We start from the raw sequence: 12639 nt of genomic DNA, 5'->3' as shown, positions 1-12639 counted from the left end.
GAAGAGTGACTGAGTAAACTGGTGCCATCTTTGGGGCTGTTAACAGGCCAGGCAACCTAAACACGTCTGGGAAAACGTTCACGGGGGGGCGGGGGGGGGGGAAAGCCAGCAAATAGACTCTTCCTTAAAACCTATGTCCCCCTGAAAATAACGACCAGAACATATAAGGGCACCATACACATGGGGGCTTTAAAGGTAAGGACTGAAGTTCCAGTCTGACAAGGTGAGTGAGGTAAACAACCAACAGGAAAGGGAAGGCAACTGTCCAAAGGCAGATCAACTGCAGGCCTTCGGGTTAGCGGGTTAGATCAGTGGTTCCCAACCGCTTTTGTCCTTGCCCCTCCTAAGCATCTCTAAAATCCTGATGCCCCCTCTCATGACATGTAATTTTTATTGTTCAAAAAGTGAACTCCTATTCACGTGGAGGAAGCCTAAAAGGCCATTAACTTGGTCTAAACAAGCTTCCAAAGAATATGGCATCCATGATAGTGAAAAATAAAAGAATGAAAGGACAGTTGAAGTACTGAGGAAGAAATTACTAAGAAATTGTTTTAAAAAAAACCACACAAAAATAATAATATGAAGTGATATGAAAAAATAGCAAATAAAGTTTCAAAACATAATAGAGAATTGAAATACATAAATATGTCACTATATTTATATACTGTATACGAGGCCCCTAGAACCATAAGAAATGCAAAAAATTCACTGTTAGTAACTCATTCTTTTTTTTTTTAAAGCTTATTCTATCCTTGAATAGCACTCATTATAAGGAAATGTAATCTTTTTTTTAAAATATATTTTATTGATTTTTTACAGAGAGAAAGAGAGAGGGATAGAGAGCTAGAAACATCGATGAGAAACATCCATCAGCTGCCTCTTGCACACCCCCCACTGGGGATGTGCCCGCAACCAAGGCACATGCCCTTGACCGGAATCGAACTCGGGACCCTTGAGTCCGCAGGCCGATGCTCTATTCACTGAGCCAAACCGGTTTCGGCTAGTAACTCATTCTTAAATTGCCCCCCTTAAAAACCAAATTGCCCCCCTGTGGGGTGTGAGCACTACGTTGGGAACCACTGGGTTAGATGGCCCTAGTGGTGGATGAAAGCTGAGTGGTGCCAGAAGACTCACTGTTCATCCATTCTTTTCCTGAGTCTTCTGAACATATTGATGGCCATTGTTTTAAACTCATTACTTCAGATAAATTACTTATCTCTATTTCATTAATCTTCTTTTCCTGGGATTCTGTCATCTTCTTTCCTTTGGAACATATTCCTCATTTTGCTTGTCTCTCTGTATTTATTTATTTATTTATTTATTTACTTATTTTTTAAATCCCCCCACTACCCCAAATTATGCAGTCGAGTTTCCCACATTTGGGGAAATCGCAGGGGTCAGCACATCCAGAGTGCAATGGATAAGCCTCACCCTGGGAAAACCACCTTCGTGATCATGGTATCTCCCCTGCCAGGTAAGTATCTGTGTTTATTTTTAATACTAGGCCAAACAACTACCCCTCCCAGTCTTGAAGGAGTGGCCTTATTGTTCAACTTTGCCCTCATTCCTTGTTCCTGGAACCTTCGTGACTGTCTAAGCACCCTCACTGAATTCTTGATAGGTCCCCGTGGCTGAGGTTGTGCCAAGCCCTGGCCGTGTTCCAAAGGATGTCACTCAGCACCAGGTTTCAGGTGGATTGAAAGCCAGAGCCCCAGGCAGCAGCTTTTAAACTATGCAAATATATATAGTCCTGTGGGACCACAGTCGTGACTCCTGCTGGCCTCCAGACCTGGTGATTTGGAAGTGTCCCCTTGGTGACAGTTTGAAAAACTTGGGGCTCTAGAAGAGTGTATAAGCTTCTTTCTGGGAGGAACCAGCCAGCTGTAGTGAGGCCAAGGGAGAGTGCAAAGATGGCGACCCTCACCTGCATCCCCGAGAGCTCCTCTGTAGCCTCAAGATGTGAGGTAAATAGGCCTTTTTCACAGGAAGACTAGGGGTAGGTTTTAGTCTGCTGTCTGAAGCATGCCCCGGGCATGGTATCCTACCAAGAACTGTCTCTCCCATTGTTCAATCCCATGGGGCCACCAGAGCCAGGCACTTAAGGGGCATCTCCTTGTGGCCTGCACATGCCCATTGGCTTTGGCTGGCTACTGGGGTGTCGGGGGTCAGGGCAGACCCTCTGGATTTAGTGGGGCCGAGGGGGTAAGCCAAGGCCAGGGTCACCATCTTTGGGTCCAGGTCCTTCCTTTCTTGTAATCAATACATGATCCTGGCAATTTTAGGTCCTTTCATTTTAGCCTCTTCCCATGAGATGTGAACCAGGTAATACCAGGGCCTCCAGCATTCTACAAACTAGTTGACAATGCTACATATTCATTCTGATCAATTCCTTTCTCTGTTGTCATTGTAAGAAACATCCAAACAGGTGGAGAATTTTCCCAAGAGTTTATTTGAGCCAAACTAACATGGCGGGAAGCAAGATCGCCAGTGTTCTGAGAATAACAGATTTGCAGTTCTCTTAACACATTTGGAATGAAAAAAGTTTACAGGAAGGTGGGAGAAAGCAAGGCAGGGAAGTCTCTATGCTTGGATTTACAGGGTGGTTAACAAGATTATGTGGTGACATCTCTGAGAGGTCTGAAAAAGAGGTGTGTTAACCTAGGTGCACAAGAACAATGGACAGGGCTTGCTTAAAGCAAAGATAAGCTTTTTATAGGCCCAGGACATGACTCCTCACCATGATATGACCTGCCCCGTGAGGAATTTATGATCAGATCACCATGAGGTTACTTCCCATCAAGAAACTTGTCAGATTTAACAAAGAGCGCTTCCTCCCCCCCTTTTTTTTTCATTCACACTATCCTGTGATATTATCACCCTTATAATAATATGAAGCTGGCATTTCAAGTGGATTTAAAGCTTCTGGGTCACCTGTAGAAAAGATTATAGATGTAAGATACAACCTAGAGTTGAATGAAGTTGGTTTAGAGCAGTGGTTCTCAACCTTTCTAATGCCGCCACCCTTTGATACAGTTCCTCATGTTGTGGTGACCCCCAACCATAAAATTATTTTCGTTGCTACTTCATAACTGTAATTTTGCTACTGTTATGAATAGTAATGTAAATATCTGTGTTTTCTGATCATCTAGCAACCTGCTAGATTGAGAACCGCTGCTGTAGAGCCTAACACCATCGGAAAACACAGATATTTACATTATGATTTTCGTTGCTACTTCATAATCGCTGCTGTAGAGCCTAACACTATCGGAAAACACAGATATTTACATTATGATTTTTGTTGCTACTTCATTATGATTTTCATTGCTACTGTTATGAATAGTAATGTAAATATCTGTGTTTTCTGATGGTCTTAGGCAACCCTGCTATCGGTTCTCAACCTGTGGTGGTGACCCACAGGTTGAGAACCACTGCTGTAAAGCCTAACACCATCGGAAAACACAGATATTTACATTATGATTCATAACAGTAGCAAAATTACAGCTATGAAGTAGCAATGAAAATAATTTTATGGTTGGGGGTCACCACAACATGAGGAACTGTATCAAAGGGTCGCGGCATTAGAAAGGTTGAGAACCACTGGTTTAGAGGATTAAACTTTTGACCTCAAATACACTTCAGTTGTCTGATCATCTAGCATGGTTGGGATTCATGATTTTGAACTGGGTCCCCTAAATATTCAGTTGATGTGAATCCTGAAGCCATTAAATAAATATTATCTGATATTATAAAGCAACTTTTCACAGAAAAAAAATTTAGTATGGATCCAGGTTGGTAATGCACTTGATACTTCAATTATTTTCAATCTGAGCAGTCACCACTCCACACATCTCCACATCTCTAAGTAACTAATGAGTCTCCAAGGATGAATGTGAGTCATGATTAGTGGCTCTGTACCAAGTGATTGTGAAATCAGCTGTCCTCTCTTGTCTTCCATTGAAATAATGAGAAGAAATTCTCTGACATTTTACTTTGAGGATACAAACTTAAAGCAAAAAATAAAACATAGTATATGCCATTTATAGTGTTTTCACATCCACATTAATTTAAGACAATAGCTTGGAGACAATTAGCCATAAAATAAATCAGCCTCAGAGAACCTATTTTCCTAGTCTAACATCCAATAAGGTTTCCAAACAGAGAACTGCCTAATCTGTTTTATTTATACAGGAAAATATTTTCAGTCACTTTTTTTTTCTCTCCCTGCTGCACTCACCAGCCAGGATTACCTCCTAACCATCTGGAGAATGAAAAATAATGCCTACATGAATCACTCTTTCTCTGTTTATAGAGAACCTAGAGGCTTTTAAACATTCTACCATCAGCATTGATCTCACTGTAGTGTGACTGCTGGCTTCTTTCTCCTGTTTGATTTTGGGCCCTTTTGGCCAGAGTCTATATCTTGGTGTTGTTTTGGTCCCCGTGATTAGCTCAGGGACTGGCCCCCAATACTTAGCTCAGTAAACACTTGCTAAATGGATGAACTGGGCCACATGCTTTTCCCTAATTATACCTCCATGCATCCCAGTGTCTTTACCTCTCTCAATATCTCAAATGTCCTCCTCCCTGGTACCTGGTACCTACTTACATGTCCAAATGGAACCCTTTCTTCAAGGCCCAATTCCAGTCTCAATTCTGTTCAGGAAAACTTAATTGCCCCATCCCTTGGTGACAACCTTTTCTCTCATGCCTGTCACCACTTACCTCTTGCTTTACTATTATGATAAGGGCTCTCACTAGGCTATGTGCCATCTTTGTGCAGCTTAGAAAAAGGTGCCCTCTCTGGGCAGATGCACCCTGAGGTGCAACAGGGCACATGGCTTTGGGAACCGAGAACAGATTAATCTTAGCCCTTACTCACCATGGTAGAGCCCTGGTGCCCTTGTGCAGTGAACCCCATACAGACCACAGGAGGGGCCCTGATACAGAGCCTTCTTCCTCAACCAGACCACACACCAGGCAGAGACTGTGTTTGACAACCTCCCACACCTTTTACATTTGCTTTGTTTTGCTTTAAGCTCCTTTTTACATTCCCAGCCTTTCATCTCCCACATTCTCCACTAGGATATAAATGTTGTGCTGCTGGTTATTATTAATTTGCTGATTCTTGCTAGTTATTAGTTTTCTATTAAGTAGGATAGTTAAATAAAATGCTGATATCTCAAAAACAGGGACAAAATTATTGTGAAGCAAGTATGCCTGAGTTGAATAACAGCTTTATGGAGACACAATTCACATAACATTCACCCTTTTAAAGTGTAAAATTCAGTGATTTTTTTGTATATTCATATAGTTATAGCACCATTACCACCATGCAACTTTAGAATATTTTCTATCCCAAAAGAAATCCCATACCCATTACTATTCACTCTGCTTTTTCCTCTCTTTCCAAGCCTCTGGCAACCACTAATCTTTCTGAATTTTTCTCTATGGATTTGTCTTCTGGATATTTCATATAAATGCAATCATACTATATGCAATCTTCTGTGACCATCCCATTTCACTTAGTTTAATGATTTCAAGATTAATAATCATTGTAGTACATTTAAGTGCTTCATTTCCTTTAAGGCTGAATAATAGTCCATTGTATGAATTCACCGCATTTTATTTGTCCATTCATCAGTTGGTAGATACTTGGCTTGTTTCCACCTTTTGGTTATTATGAATAAAGCTACGAATTTTTTTTGTATACTTTTATGTAGACATATGTTTCCACTTCTCTCAGGTTTCCACTTAGGAGTGGAACTGCTGGGTCACATGGTAAGTCTATGCAAAGAATGGCCTCCCACCAATGCTGTTGTCAGCTAGTGAGCCATTCCATCTTCAAAACACTCTAGGTTCACTAACAACCAGGCCACCATCACAGAGATGGCTCTGAACTCCACTGTCATCCCACCCCGAGGCACCCAGTCTGCAGGATCATCTGTAGAGTGATTGTTCTCAATTTATGGCCATAAACAGGTGTATTACTATTGCTGCTGTAACATTTTAGCACAAACTTGGTAGCTAAAAACAACTCAAATGTATTATCTTACAGTGCAGGAGGTCAGAAGTCTGAGAGGGGTCAAGGGGTCACCAGGGCTGTACTACCTCCTGGGGGCTTTAGAGGGAAATCTGTTTTCCTGCTCTTTCCAGCTTCTACAGGCCACCCGCATCCCTTGCAACATGGTGCCTTTCCATCTTAGAAGTTAGCAACATCTGGCTGAGTTCCTACCACATTGCTTCACTCTTCCACATTTAAGGACCCTTGTGATTGATTGCATTGGGTCCACCTGGAGAATCCAGGCTAATCTGCCACTCTTAAAGTCTACTGACTAGCAACTTTAATTCTATCGGCTGCTTTAATTCCCTTTTGCCATGTAACCTAAGAGGTTTCAGGGATTAGAATAGAGCCATCTTTGGAGTTCCATTATTCTGCCTACCACAACCAAGCTTTGCTTCAGGCTACCTTAACTTTTCATTAGCACTTCCAGAGAAGAATGGTGATAAAAAGTAAAATGTTGACATTCATTGATAATGGATAAGAGTTTGATAAGGGGGAAACCTGAGATGAAAGCAGTGGTGATTGAATCAGATAATGCAGGAGAAATCCTCTACCCCAAGGCTTGCCACAGAGCACCCTTGATTAAATATTAGTGGAATCTGAAGTTGATCTCGCAGGTCCTTCCAGGGCATGGCTACCAGTCTGTGGTCTTTCATCCAATTTTGCACAAAAAAAGTCACTATTTCACAAAATTTCCACTACCATATTTCTATTCTCCTCCCAGTCATCCTTAAAATATTTTTTATTTCTTCCCTAGACACCTTCAGCATGAAAAGGAAGCAATGGCTATTGTATTTGTTTTACAGTTGTGAACCGAAAGTCTGTCTAGTTCTTTTTCTAAGCTGAAATTGTGATATCCCTGATATATATAGAGTGTCCCCCCCAAAATGTATACACACACTTTAATAGCTGATAACTGTTAAATGAAATGTATTTTAACAAACACTGTCTTTATAATTATTCAAAGTGTGTGTGTAAACACAACAGTAATTAATCATGAAATGTTTCTGGGCTTCTCCAACCAGTTTGGCATTCACAGAACCTCTGTAACAGGAGGTGACTCAATTTAGAAATTACCTATCTTTTCTTTTTCAGACTCAGTAGGATGATAAACTCTTGGAGGGAAGGGGACTGATCCTGTTTTGAATCCCTCCCCACAGTTCCTGGCATAAACTGTAAAGTACCCCACCCATCCACTAGCTAAGGATCTGAGACCTGGCAGAGCTATTAGGAGAGAGAAGAGAGTAATTGTAGAGTCTGACACATTAAGGGCTCAAAAGCTGTTTTTATATCTTGAAAAAAGGCCAACCACTATACCATTCCAGTGTGCTGAAATGTTTAAAGTTGGAAAGTGCCAAAACCCAGGTCCTGTTGGCATGGCCTTTAAACAAATGGTTCTTAACGACTTGTTGACATTGTTGTTGGTAACCATGAAAAAAATTCTTCTTAAGAGAATATGTTCAAAAATATAGATAGAGACAGTAAAGCATCAAACAGACTTTCAAATTACAGGGGGAAAGTTTGGGAGAGGTGGGGGAGTTATGAAATCAAACGAAGGACTTGTATGCATGCATATAAGCATAAACAATGGACGCAAAACTCTGGGGGGGGAGGGCATGTGTGGGTGTGGGGTGGGGGGGTAATAGTAAGATATGTACACATATAATACCTCAATAAAAATATTAAAAAAAATCAATTCTTTTCCACCAATTGTAAAAAAAAAAAAAAAAGAGAGAATATGTTCAACAATCCTGGAGAAGCTTTTGGATTCTACCATTAACAATACCCTTCATTTCCTCACTATCCTCTGCAACCCACACATATATGTGTGCATCCACATTCGCATACTATGTAGAGTCCATATTTGTATTTCAAAACTCCTGTTCCCAGCACTAAAAACCCCAAAACAACAAAAACATATTGCCATAAGTTGTTGAGTGACAGTTCACTTATTAGAGTTTATTATTATATAAAACAGTATAGGATGCCCAGTTAAGTTTGAATTTCAGATAAACAACAAATAATTACTTAGTGTAAGTATGACCCATGCAATCTTGAGACATATTTACACTTAATTATTTGTTGTTTTATGAAATTCTAATATAACTTGGTGTCCTGTATTTTTATTTACCAAATTTCACAATCCTATTATAGGTCTACATAAATGCTATCTCTCATAATCCCTAAAAAGCACACAAAATAAAAATATGTTAATTTTACAAATAAGGAAACTGAGGCTCAGAGATAGTAATATCCTCAAGATTATAGCTGATACATACTTCAAATCAGGATTTGAAGTTAGATCTGTCCAAACACAAAGACCCTGTTTTTCATACTTCTCAAGAAAACCAAATTTGCCACAATCATGTTCAGAGTTAGATCAAGAATATTGAAGTTTTATAATTGTGAGATAAAAGGACATACTCTTAAAGTTCCCTAAACATAGCTTTACACCAAGCTGAGACCTGGGACCATTTGCCCCTTCTCACCATGAGAGTGCTACTTGGCCTTCACGGCTCAGCGGGGAGGTTACCTTGCTGAGGAAGCTTCTCTGACCTCCCAGGAAGAGCGGATCATCCTATGCCTCTATTTAACCCCTGCACCGTGTATGGCAATGATCTTAAGGGTCTGTCTCCCTCAGATGAGCATGAGTTTCATTCTTCCAGTGCCTGGCATAGGAGTAGAGTCTCAGTAAATGCTTAGAAGTCTAAAGCTCAAATTCTGGGCATCAGATTTAGGTGAGTTCTGCTAAAACATGTATGAGATTGCCAACTGGGAGACAATGGATCTCCTGGATCTCTCTGAAAAATGTCATCAAAGAGTGGATACTAGAAACTAACCTCTATCGAGAGACAAAGAGAAAACCATAACCCTTTACTATTTAAATGGGGGAACAACCCTACCAGTTACCGTCTTCGTATGATTCTGTTTTGCTGTGATCTTTGACACAGTTGTAACGTATGTTATTGCACAATTATATTGAATGGAACATCCAGGATGAGTCAGCTTTAATATTCATAAATATCTGCAGGGGAAGAAGGAAGAAGTGAAGAAAATTTGAGCTTTACTTTCCTACTTCAGCAAATTTCAAACCAGTCATTTTAAAAAGTCAGTTTTGTATGAAAAATGAAGTCATTTTATATGCTAAAGATACATGTGCTTGGCACATAGGATGTTATTCCTTAATATCTTAAAGCATTTCCTTGAATATATTCCAGATACTATTTTTTTTTATCATCTATAAGTAAATTATAATTCTGGTGAATACAGGGTTTCTCCATGTCTTTCCTCTTTCTTTGGACAGACCTGGTGATTTCCAAGGGCCTTCCATTAGGTTACTGAAAATAAATATGGCATCCTTGTCCCTTGGCTGACCTGATCATCATCCTGAACTGAAATTCATTTTTAGTTCCAACAAAGCACTACTTCACTGAGAACAGAAATACACCCACTCCCTCTGGCTTTCAGTTGTCCTACCATATCTAGGTTCTTTGGCTCTTTTTAAAAACTATTCCAGATAAGAATAATTATGGGTCAATGCCCTTTCCAAAATAACATGTAAATGCTACATACATAGCTATTTATATTAGTCAATAGATGTTTTAGGAATGATTGACAAGCTCAGATTTAGATAATTTCTATTAAGATAAATAATTATTAGATCCAATCGGTAACTCTTGGTAGAAGCACAAAGATAGAACAATCCATTCAGGAAATCAACTAATTTATTCTTTCGCGCTGAGGAAATGACTGATGCACTCAATGTGTCACTTAGTGTATTGGATAAAGCTTTTAAGTCAAAAGGAAGTCTGTCTAATGGTGGAACCCCAAACTTTAACCACACAGTGTGGGAGGTGTCCTGGGAGGCAGAGGAACTTCCTTCCCCTTCAGAAGCAAACTCTTCTTGTGTATCAGCCAGGCTGGGCAGTGGTGAGCACACTGTTGACTGTTCCTCAGTATGCAGCGGGGGAGGGAGACGCATGTAACAGGAACACTGGCTCAAGTTGCTGGAATTTGTCTCCTAGACCTAACCCTTCCTGACCTTGGACAAGGTGCTTCTCTCGGAGCCTCATTTTCCTCATCAGTGAAATGGAAATAATAATAGTATCACCCCATGGTTTACTGTGAGGATCAGTGAGACTGTAGATACATGATTTAGTCCAGGGCCTGGCACAGAATGCCCATAATCTGTTAGTTCCTCTTGCTTTTCTTTCTTGCCTGTCAGCATATCTAAAATCAATGGAACAGTAAGTTGGCATGTGGATGGGCAATGTTTCAGCTTCTGACCATAGCTTCCTCCATATAGATTTCCATGAATAATGCAAGTCAAACTTAAAAGGAGCAGAGATTTGCATAGAGAGGGAAGGATGGCAGGAACTTGGGATTCCAAATGTATCTCTTCTTTCCCTTCCCTCCCTTTCGCCCCCTTTCCACCTTAAGTTTTATGGGACACAAAAGCACAAAAGACAAGGCCAGGCAAATGAACATTATAAGTCTTTAATCCAATGCCCCCGCCCCGCCCACCACCACCAAATGCAGTAAGCTGGGCTGGCCCTTGTGGAAGATCTCTTCTATGTGACTCAAGGCAAGCCCAGGGCCTGCAGCCCTTTCCTCCCAAAGCCCATACTCAGGTTGCTCTGGATCTGACTACTATACCAGCAGAGAAAAGAGTGCAGGAAGACCTAGCGAGTCAGCAAAGAAACAACACATTCAAGAGAGCACGTGTCCCTCACCGAGTGCTCAGTCCAGGCTTTCTCAGGAGGTGAGAGTGAGCCCTGGGACTGCTGGCCCATCAGAGGGAGAGAAGAAGTCAGAAGACAGAGTCAAAAGCAACGACCATACCTGGCTCAGAACTTGAACTCATTCAACTCATTCAACATTTATTTTATTGAGCCTCTATATTTTATTGTGCAGCACTTTTTCCAGATACTAAAACCCACCCACATCAGTTTAGAAGTTAGTTAGTCACAACCATAAAGAGGATTCAAGCCCTTGACCCTGGGCACCTCAAACCTGCCCTCTACTCTCTGAGAGCTGAATTCCTTCCCTGCATGTTCATGGCTGTGCCCTTTAGTCTGACCCTTCGTGAGGGCAGGGTGTGACGGAGGGGATCAAAACAGGAGGTGATTTTGGTTGTGTTCCCCGGTTTCACTTTCTTCAGCGCTAGGGTGAGAAAACAGTGCTGACCCAGGGACTGTTTTTTTTTTTAGATTTTAACTCAAGGAACATGCCTCCATCCCTCTCCCTCAGTTCCAAGTCACTACGAATCTCATATTTCTGTCCCTGGACTGTCATTGGCCCAAGAGAGAAAATTAGCATTTGATCTGAATTGAGGAAAAAGTGGCTGTCACAAGACTGGAGATGCAGGCAGATAGCCTGTACGTGTTTGCTTTGGGAAATGATTTGCCTGCCTTTTTCACAAGCAGGAAGATTTTAGCATAAGTTTAGCCAAGAGAAATAACAATCCACTCAAACATCATGAACTGAGGTGAGGTCAAGTGCTAGAAACAATAACAGATGCTCCACCAGAATCTTCCTTTCCAGGCCAATCCAGACCATTGGTTTTACCAACACAGGTCCCAAAACGAGGCTGGAGGTACATGAAGAGAAAGCTCAGGTTAGGCTCTTCACAATCATCGTAGGGCTTGATTTTTTGAGCTGTCATTTTAAATTCCCTGTGATCTTTAAAAATTAAATCAATCATGTTAACCTGATTATATTTTTACTTTGGGGTTTTGAAATTGAACTAATTTGATCCATCAGGACCTTTTGTATTTTAAGGCAAAAGATAGAATTCAAAGAGGGAGAAAAAAAACCCTCTAGACTTCATGATACAAGTCTTTTCTTGTTCTATCACTAACATACTCTCTATGGAACTCTGATCATTTTCTAGATGAAAATAAAAAAGTGAGATGCGAAGATGCTAAGTCACTCTCCTCAAATCACATAGCTAATTAGATGCAGATGTCACACTAGATCCCAGGTTTGCTTGTTCTGTACAGCCTTCTTAGTGTCCCTGAATTGGTGTCTTAAGCTACTCTAAGATGTTAGCATGTCAGAACAGGAGCTCTGATTTCTTTAACTGGCTGAATGAATGTTGTTAGTTTTTTGAAAGTTTCAGGTTTTGTGGCTTTTAAAAACTACCTCTTTAGTTGGTTTAGTTAGTAAATAAAAAGCAACAGGGGTGTGCCCTCTTTGGAGTGTGCCTGTGCCTTCTTCTTGGGCACATACTTTTAAAAAAAAAGCAACTCCGGGGGCCCCCCACTGGACCTGCATCAGGGGACCAGCAGGCAGCAAAACCCCTGAACCTGTCTCCAAGGCTCCTTTACTCAGACTTCCCAGTGATTCAATAGCAGCCCTTCCTCGGCTCATCTCTTCCCTACAGCATTTCTAGGGAGCCAAAGCAGACCTGTCTCAGGCTCTTGCCTATTGCTTCTTCTGTCCTAAGCCCTTCCTGGTTTTACTGTCCCCAGCTTTAATACACACGTACTCTCAAAATCACCCGGACTCATGTTGTGAAATCTTTCCAGCATGAAGTCAAGAACCCACACACCACCAGCTGGCCTGAGGCAGACCCG

The 12639-nt window shown here is 41.1% G+C and overlaps 1 pseudogene; it reads right to left on the bottom strand.

The window, feature by feature from the left end:
- Window positions 1–1334: 1334 nt before the first annotated feature.
- LOC114226878 (U1 spliceosomal RNA) lies at window positions 1335–1482 on the bottom strand (annotated as a pseudogene).
- Between the last annotated feature and the right edge of the window lie 11157 nt (window positions 1483–12639).

Source organism: Eptesicus fuscus, chromosome 17 (genome assembly GCF_027574615.1).
Source record: "Eptesicus fuscus isolate TK198812 chromosome 17, DD_ASM_mEF_20220401, whole genome shotgun sequence".
In the NCBI taxonomy this organism is placed as follows: Eukaryota; Metazoa; Chordata; class Mammalia; order Chiroptera; family Vespertilionidae; genus Eptesicus; species Eptesicus fuscus.
This window is presented reverse-complemented; position numbering and strand designations above follow the sequence as displayed.